This window comes from Octopus bimaculoides, chromosome 4 (assembly GCF_001194135.2).
Source record: "Octopus bimaculoides isolate UCB-OBI-ISO-001 chromosome 4, ASM119413v2, whole genome shotgun sequence".
NCBI lineage: Eukaryota > Metazoa > Mollusca > Cephalopoda > Octopoda > Octopodidae > Octopus > Octopus bimaculoides.
The window spans coordinates 83,053,521-83,063,869 of NC_068984.1; the positions used below are offsets into that span (position 1 = coordinate 83,053,521).

Consider the following 10,349-nt stretch of genomic DNA (forward strand, 5'->3'; position numbering starts at 1 on the left):
GACAGTTACTGTGTGAGTTGATAAATCAAACGATTATTTTTCTATCCCATAATTCATAATTTTATTAATAATGTTATAAATCGTACAAAAACCTATGTTTAAGCGTGTGTTGCTAAGCAAAAGACTGTACATAATTCCCATATGCTAATATTTGAACGTTCATTTTCACTACCTTATTGGTTATTTGCATTTACTCTTTCATTTTTTTTACTGTTGGAGCACCGCCTTTCGTCGAACAAATCAATCCCAGGACTTATTCTTTGTAAGCATGGTACTTATTCTATCGATCTGTTTTGCCGAACCGCTAGGTTACGGAGACGTAAACAGACCAACAATAATAACCAAAATGAAGTAGATTAACTGGTTTATTTTTTGAACCTGCGGAAGACACACGAGATGTCGAAATATCATTCACTTCATAACAATGGCACTCTTCTTTTTTTGCTTCTATATCTTCTGGAGGAATTACCTCAATCCTATAAATATTATTATTATTATTATTATTATTATTATTATTATTATTATTATTGAGTGAGAGAGCAGTGCATGCCATCAAAGTGACACTAGGGTAAAATATACGAAGCTCAGTATACTCATCATGACTACCCGTCTGATAAGTGTACATAAGGCACATGCATCACAACCATATGTGCGTGACATGGTGATCCCATATCAAGATAAACAGCGCATGACTTTGCAGGTGGGGTTCAGTTAAAATTTTCTTCAGGTCGAGTAACCCATCCCACTCAAAAGTCCTTGAATAAGGATTGTTTAAGGATGTTGAACAAAACACCCACGTTTCGAAAGGTGAATTATCCAAACCCCAAAGAATTTCTCTCAACACATGGCTATGATGCTCCCCCACTACTTCTGTTCGTGATCAGAGATGCAGATATCGTCAGCTACTAAGGGACATGCTCAACTGGTTGAGATCAAGCAACTGATAAGCAAATCTGTGGTATTGAGCGGAATATTTGCTGTAAACCATCTTTTATACCAAGGCAAAACAATGTACATGATAACGCTTCCAATCAGTTAAGATCAGAAGCCATGAGATCCACAACCATATGTGTGTGACATAGTGATCTCATATTCAAGATAAACAGTGCATGACCTTGCAGGTGGGGTTCAGTTAGAATTTTCTTCAGGTCGAGAAGCCCATCCTGCCCAAAAGGTCCCTGAATAAGGGTTGTTTAAGAATGTTGAACGAAACACTCATGTTTCCAAAAGTGAATTATCCAAACCTCAAAGAATTCCTCTCAACTACTTCTGCTTGTGATCAGAGATGCACATATCGTCAGCCACTAAGGAACATGCTCAACTGGCTTAGGTCAAGCAACTGACAAGCAAATCTGTGGTATTGAGCAGAATATTTGCTGTAGCCAATCTTTTATACCAAGACAAATCAATGTACATAACACTTCCAATCAGTTAAGATCAGAAGCCATGAGAGCCACTGCCTGGTACTGCACCAGGGCACATGCTGGCAGAATCGTTAGCATGCTGGACGAAATACTTAGCGGAATTTCGCCCGTTGCTACGTTCTGAGTTCAAATTCCGCCGAGGTTGACTTTGTCTTTCATCCTTTCGAGGTCGATAAAATAATTATCGGTAAAAACACGGGGGTCGATGTAATCGACTCATCCTCTCCCCCAAAATTGCTGCCCTTGTGACAAAATTTCAAACCATTATTATTTTATTGTTATCGCACAGCTTTTAACGCTGGATATGTACTATTATTATTATCACTATTGTTATTATTATTATTATTATTATTATTATTATTATTATTATTATTATTATTATTATTATTATTATTATTATTATAATTATTATTATCTCAGTCTTAGTGGAGGCTAAGGCATTGTTTTCAATCGTGTTTGCTTGTTTGTTTGTTTGTTTGTCCGATATTTCAAGAACCGCTGGATGGATTCGGACAAAACTTTCAGGGCTGTTTCGCGTCGTGACTGGTAAGAATTGATTAGAATTTGGGATCGATCCGGTCCCGGACAAGGATTCTGGATTATTTGTTATATTTACTTTACTTTTCATGAAGTATTACGATTTTGCGTTGACTTTCAAGTCTTTCACTGATTATCTCCCTTGAAAGCACGCTTATGGTTTCCCTGTAAGTTATGGCAGCGTTGCTCTTTCCAAAGTTTTATTTTCGTGTCTCTGTTATTCATTTTACCTGCACCTCTATCTTAGTAGAAACTGATGGATAAAGAAATCAAACTACATAAACAAGCGGCAGCAAAACCGTTCAGAATTTAAATAACACTAACATATTCAGTAACAATAAAAAATTTAATTTATCCTCGACAATTTTTAGTTTTGCCAATTTTGAATATATCGCTCCTGCTTAAAGCCTCTTACCTACTTGACAATTGCATTTCTAGCTCCACCTTGACGGAAGCTTTACTTCTTTGACTCACGTTTTTGTGCGAAACTATGTTGTTAAACCTGCTTTAACAGCACCGTATGCAGGTCCTTTCCCTTTTCTTTCACGAATTTTTCGCTATAATGGTCATAAAGACACTATATCAGTGGATAGACTAAAAAAGGCCTTCATAGAGAAAACTATCCCTGTTCCCACTGCAGACAACACACACACACACAACATTACAAACACGGCCCGCACACCCACCTTCACATTCCATGAATACCATTGGGATCGATCAGGCACCGGACAAGGATTCTGGATTATTTTTCCGGTTTTTTACTTAATTTTTGAGAGTGGTCGGGTTCATTTTTAGCATTCTCTTTTGTGAGAGCAGTCGAGTCTATTTCAGATATTCTCATTTTAAAAATCATCCCCGGCTAATCGTTGAGAGGACGTTGGTGTTGCCTTGGCGGAGGTTTGCGCTCTCTGAGTGCTCTTGCTATTGTTATTATCATTATTATAAAGGCGGCGAGCTGGCAGAATCGTTAGCATGCTGGACGAAATGCTTAGCGGTATTTCGCCGTTGCTACGTTCTGAGGTCAAATCTGATATTGTGATGCTGTAGATTGAAGACATTGTGTGTACCGGGTATTTATACTGTCTGACAAATCGCAGCAAGGACCTCAGGCAGACAGTACTTTACGCAGCATGCGTACAGTTCCGCGTAAAGTCGATTTTTGCAATATACCAAGATTGTAGGGTATTTCTAAAGTGTTTAGGTGTTTTTTTCAGGTTGGGTGGTATTGACCGCAATGCTCCGATGACAACAGAAACAACCTTTAAGTTTGACTCTCACAGCTGCTACATCTTGGGTCTCCACATTCTCAGGTCTCCATATATATCCACCTTTTCTCTTTCTTTCGTGATAATATGTTGATCTTCTGGCACTGCCACGTCGATTATTAGGCACTCTTGTTTATCCCTCCTAAAGGATACTATACCCAGTTTTCGGTGCTGTAACACCTTGTCTGTCTGCAAGTCAAAATCCTAGAGGATCTTTACCTTCCCGTTTTCGTTCATTACCTTTTCCGGTGTATGATGGTACCAAACACCCGTTACCTCGATTCCATACTTTCAGTATAGTTGCCAGTGAAGTTTCTAGGTTACCTTGTCGTGTCTGTACTTGTACTTTTTCTTCGCAAGACTTTCACAAGCATTAACAATGTGAGTCACGCTTTCGACCTTCTTCCCACACTTTCTGCTGAGGTTCGTTTCACATGTATGGTACATATCCATTTTAATTGAGTTGGTGTTCAATACCTGGTCCTAGGCAGCGACGGTTAGGCTTTCAGACTTCTTTTTAAGGTCATACTTGCTGAGCCACCTCCATGGTGTTTCTCGGCATTTAAGATGTTAGTTTCACAGTGGAACTGACCATGTAATTCCATGCAGTAGGGTTTCTTCTCTTTCGTTGGTTATTCGTGATCAGAATTCATTAACACTCTCAGCTCCATTGTTTGTAAATCCTTCTGCTTTAGCAGCATACTGTATCAGGTCTTGTTCAATGTACACCAAATACTCCGCTGTGTTTCTTCTTTCACTGTCGGTGTACTCCCGTACGCTAATCAGGTCACGTCCACCTTTACACCTTTCATGTATAGCCTGTGCTCGTTCGCCTTAGGGTGTGGAGGGTACCATGCATTATCACCGTCTTTCGGATTGTGCGATTGAGTTGGTCAATCTCTGCTAGTGTCCATTTCAGAATGGGTGCACTGTAGTGGACTACAGCAACAACCCATATATTGATGGTAGTCACAAGGTTCCTTGCGTTCAGTTTTGAATTCAAGAGAAGTTTAAGGTGCTTCAAATATGCAGTGGTGATCTTGCCTGTCATTTCTCTGTGCACGATATTGTCTCCCATTCGATCTCCGTTCGGCAGTTCTATGCCTCTTCAATCTGCTCTTTTCCCCCTCTTCAAAGTGAGCACTGCACGCTTTGAGATCTCGTCTTCTATTCCTATATCCTTGCTGTACAGTCTCAACCAGCCTCTCCATTTCAGGCACTGTTTTTGCGAGCAGTTTTAAATCATCCATGAAGAGAAGGTGAATGAGACGAGGTTCATTCTTCCTCAGCTCATATTGCGAGTTGACTTTGCGTAGAACTACAGAGAGTGGGATCATGGCTATAACAAATGACAAAGGTGAACAAGACTCTCCTTGAAAGATACCTCTTTTGATTGTTACCTAGGATAAGTGCTGGTTGTTACAGAAAAAACGTGTTTTCCAACTAGGTATACTGTTCTTGATTAGTGAACACATGTTCTCAGCTACTCCACGCATGTCGAGTGTTTCCAGAATCCACGAATGCGGCAACTTGTCTTAAGTCTTTGTTTTTGGCACCGTTTGCAGTTCTTCATTACAACCTTGCCTATCAGAAGGTGGTCCTCGGTGTCCTTGGATCTTTTTTGACATCCCTTTTGTTCTACTGGAAATAGACTGTTTTCTGCAGGGAATGTATTTATTTTCCCTGCGAATATGCCTGTTAACACTTTCCCTAAGAGGTTTAGACAAGCGATGAGTCTGTAATTGCCAACCTCACTGTCCTTTGACCGATCTTCTTCTTATTAGTATTATCTTTATGTTCTTAAATCAAATCCCGCTGAGATCAATTTTACCTTTCATTCTTTCAACATCGATAAAGAACAACCCATCACTTTAAATTGCTGACCTCATACAAAAATTTGAAACTACAAAGATGGCATTTCTTCTTACTACTTACGTCCTGAGTTCAAAATCTCGCTGAGTTCAATCAACTTTGTTGTTCATCTCTTCGAAGTCAGTAAAATAAGTACCAGTTTTTATAGAGATTGGGTCCGTGAATTATCCCCACATTCGAGGGGTGAATAATTCAATATTATTCGTTGATTTTGTGTTGCAGTAAAACTCTAGTATCCGCTTTGAGTCCTGCACATTTCAGCTGGTGTTGCGAATTTTCTTTGTCTCCTTGTATGTTGTTCAGTCTTTTTCAAGGTTGTAGTCTTGCTAATGTTTTATCGAAGCTTTCTGTAACCTCATTTATAATTTATATATTAGTCTTTTTCCAAAGTCTGTTGTTGATTCTCGTTTTTCCTTCATAGTTATCTTTCATTTCAGCTTCTTGTTTTGTATTAGCTTCCTTGAAGATGGATAACAGATTTTATTTTGTTAGTGTTTTGTAGCTACTTGTATTAGTTTTCTACAAATACAAATATATTATAAAGCTTTACAGCTGTATAACATCCCTATTTCTTCGGGATCTTTTTTATTTGGTTTAATTCTTTCATCTCTTCATCTGGCATGATAGTGGTATTCTAATTAATTTCCATCGCTGAAATATCTCTTAAAAATATTTTAATGCGAATCTCATCAAAATTTCTCTGGTAAATCCACACAATCTTTGGATGTTTATGATCTGCAGTGTACAACATTGACCCAAGAGAAGAGCTAGTGTTTGTAACTCTCGAATTACATCCAGGTTTAGACTATCAGAATCATAATTTCAACTTTGAAAAATTTCTTTTCTTAAATCTTCCTTATATTCCTCTTTATTTATATTTTTATTTGTGCTCTTCTGGTTCGGTTTGTGTTGGTCATTATTAAGTAACTGTCTTTCTGAGTACAAATTCCTCCGAGATCGACTTTACCTTTCATCCTTTCGGGGTCGATAAATTAAGTACTTGTGAAAACTGGGGTGGGGGTCGATGTAATCGACTAGTCCCCTCCCCCGTAATTTCAAACTTTGTACCTATAGCAGGAAGGATCATTAAGTAACTGTTCTAGGATTTGGATTTGACTGACGGTCAAAAATTGAAATCCGACAATATTGTCTAGCTGAGACACATTAGCCCGTCTCATTCTAAAGATGCAGCAACATACGCCAATGTCACTTCGTCCAGAGCAAAATACTATGAAAGTTAGAAATCTGATTATAGATTTTGGAACTTTGCTGATCAAAAACATTTTAAGGAACTCATATAAATCTGCTGAACTAGAATGCAGTCATATTTTTCAGTACAATACAAACACATATGTTATATTAAAAATATGTTTGTATTCTAGTTTTATGCAATATTTCTCGAATTTTTCTCTCTAATTTGAGAAAACCCTCTTGTGATTAACTGAAATGTTTTAATAATCTACTACGTAATTAAGCGGATTCGCCTGTACATATACACATATGCACAAGCTCAGCTCTTTCACACACACATGTGTGTGTTTAGGTGTGGTTTTGTGTGTGTATATACAAACGTTTCTGTTTAATAGCATTTTGGGTAATTACATAATTCGGTTAACTGCATGAGAATAGTTTGGATCTGGATTTTAAAAAAGTGGCGAAAATATAGCATAGAACTGAATATTTATTTGATTTGATAGGAACGATGCGATTCTGAAAGCTTCTGTTTCCATCTTGAGTTAAAATAACTGAAGCCAATACTTTGTGTTCACATACCGAAACAGTCAAATGTATTCTAGTTATTCTAACCATGTCAATGATTTAATGCTTTTATATTTTTAGATCCTATGTGTTCCGGACTAACTGTAACTGTTTGTGTGTCTCGTTATTATACCGAAGAAGTACATTCCACCTATGTTAAATTATGTGTTCCCATATGTCTCGCACTTCGGGTGATTCATATGTTCATGAGTCTTCTGGGCCTGACTCTACAGAATTCATAGTATCTACCTTATGGTAGCACTTAGTGCAAGCATTTTCATCTTATGTAATATTATATGTAATATAATACATGTATATTCAAGTATGTAACACTTCAATAATTCACCATCGTTTTTAGCATAACGTTTGTAAAAAGGTAATTTAAAGTAAGTGTTGGATAGATATTATTTTGCTGTTTTTATTATTGACATCATTTTCCTGAGATTGACTCAAAGAAATTTTCTTTAATTCACATCATCACAGATGTTGGCGTTGAGTAATTCAGAGTGTGTAAGTCATCTTTAGGGTGTATGAATTGAGTTAAACTTCGATAACTGAAGAACATATAACAAAAATAGTTTGAAATGGGTAGACAATAAGTAAGTTGTGTATACAAAACATCAAGTAAAGCATATTTTATTCTTACTTTATATGATTAAAACGTGTAACGTAGCTACAGTACCTTACAACTGATATTATATTGAGTTCTAATTTATCGCCTACTATCCAATTTCAATCAGTTACATACTATTGCAAAGACTAATTAATTGTATAAGAATTTCAGTCGTCGAAGCTATGCAATTTCACACCCTCATAGTAATGTGAAATTTTAGGTGTGAAGGCGTGAAAAAGGAATCTCGTTTAAATATATATATAAATCCATGTGTGTGTGTATTAATATATATACATATACATGAACATATATCTGTATGCATGTATGTATGTCTACATAGATATACATATATATGTATATGTATATGAAAACTAAATAATATGTTCCAAATATATAACACTATTTCCTATTTATATACTATCGTTGATGTAATGATAGTGCTCAATATTTTGAGAAAGGATTTTGTATTTTAACCCACTCCCCAAATTGGTTCTGGAATAACAGAGATCAGGGATCGAAAGCGTTCGAGACATGATTAACTTGTACTTTTTTTTTTTTCTCAAAATAGTCTAAGTTTACTTTATCCAATTTTTAAAAATGATAGAGTGTAGTTTGATGAAGATTTGTCTGCTATTACAAGCAAGTTGAGTGACAAGGTAGAAACTCCTTGGCTGGCTTGTAATTCTGGAAATAATTGCCAGGGAGAGATAGCTACTTGATATAGCAAGTATTGAGCTTGAGGCTTCACATAAAATCAAAATATAGACAGTAATGAGAAAGAGATATTTTCTATCGGGACTCAAGCAGCTCTTTCTGCTAATCATGTTATTGACATTTACTAGTTGAGGTATATGCATGATTATGAATTGAATCTGTTTATATACCAGGAGTATATATTCTGGGTAAAGTAGATGAGTTTGTACACATGCCAAAGATGGAAAAAATTCATATACAATTATTCAATTCCTGTAGTATCATGATATTATTTTATCGTAAAGTGTTTTCAAATTTGATAACATACACTCAGAGACAAAGCTAAGTCTGTTATGTTTATTGTTATGCCTGAGAGTATAACAACAGCTAACATACGCCACTGACACGCATATTATATATGTATAATTTTATAATGCATTATTCTTTTATTCTTTTACTAGTTTCAGTCATTTGGCTGCGGCCATGCTGGAGTAACGCTTTGAAGGGATTTAGCCGAGAAGATCGACCTCAGGGCTTATTTTTTAAGCCTAGAGCTTATTTTATCGGGCTGTTTTGCTGAACCGCTAAGTTACGTGGACGTAAACACACCAACACTGGTTGTCAAGCAGTGATGGGGGTGGGGACAAACACACACACATGTATATACGACGGGCTTCTTTCAGTTTCCGTCTGCCAAATCTACTCACAAGGCTTTGGTCGACCCGAGGCTATAGTAGAAGGCACTTGCCCAAGGTGCCACGCAGTAAGATTGAACCCAGAACCATGTGGTTGGGAAGCAAACTTCTTACCATAGCCACGTCTGCACCTATTAGCGTACATATCTTTACAAATTTGACCTACACACAGGTTTGTCATTAGTTAATCAGGCGAGGAGCCATGCCCTTAATCTTTGAATCATTCCCTCATGAAATCAACGAAGTTGATAAACAGCTGTAGGTAAATTTCTCCTGAAATACGTGCAGGAGTAGAAAATTAAATTCACACACATGTGATGTGTCTATGTGTATAATCAAAAAGGATAACTTGTTAATATGCTTTTCACAGAGAAAATAATTTAAGGACATGTGCTTCATAATACATGAATGTAAGGTTCAAACACTAAGATTGCATGCAATCGATAGAATACTATGCAAACTTTTAAATGTTTGTCGGTATTTCCAATAGAACGCCTTGATAGTGTGCTTATATTGGTGGAACCGGAAATTCATTTAGGGATAGGAAATCTCTGCAAGAATGTCCTAAATAAGCAAGGTGTTGGTTCTGCTCCTCTCTGCGTGTTGAACATCTGATTTTAATTGCTAATATCCCTTATTTGTAGTACCTCTGAAGTAGCAAATGTTATGGACGGTTTCATTTCCTCTCTCTCTCTCTCTCCCTCTCTCACCCTCTCTATCTCTTTCTCTTCTCTCTCTCTCTCACATATATTTAGTTGTGTGAAGACGCATGGTCTAGTGGTTAGGGTGTTGGGCTCGCAATCACAAGGTCTTGATTTCAATTTTCGGACCCAGCAGCGCATTATGTCCGTGAACAAAGTACATCACTTCTCATTGCTTCAATCCACTCAGCTGAAATGTGCTCCACAACAACAAAGGTAATATGTTATAGAGTGTTTGTGTCTAGTCATAACTACATGGACACCTAAAGCAATTAATCAAAATATGGTACTTGTTAGTACGTAGTTCTCGCTTGCAAGTATTGTTGTGGTTCGTTATGAACTAAGTTGTTGTGGTTGGTTATGTCTCTGAACTAAGAAAAATCTGAAGTCGTCCACTTCTGTAACCAGGATAGGATAAACAATTAAATGTTATTCCTTCTGTAAAAATTTTTACGGTGTCTATGAATCATTGTGGCCAAGCATTTCTAATTAAAAAGAAAAACAAGTTATTTACAATAAAGTAAACTTTGCATGCAGGATATGCCTTTGGATCCTTAGAATTTACCCCTCAAATCACGATCCAACAATTCTCTAATTTTGTCCGGTTGCATTTGGAGCCATAAAAATCTTGTAGCCCACTAGATGCCATACGAACTGAGCCACCACTGATGAAACTATTTCGAAAATATTCAACACAGCAAGACACATTGCTACGACCAACTCACACACACACACACACACGCACGCACACACACACACACACACACACACACACACACACACACACACAC

The 10,349-nt window shown here is 37.1% G+C and overlaps 1 protein-coding gene across 2 annotated transcripts in view; it reads right to left on the reverse strand.

Moving 5' to 3' along the window:
* LOC128247600 (uncharacterized) overlaps positions 1–10,349 on the reverse strand; it is a 118,733-nt gene that overhangs the window by 43,903 nt on the left and 64,481 nt on the right. The window lies entirely within an intron of this gene.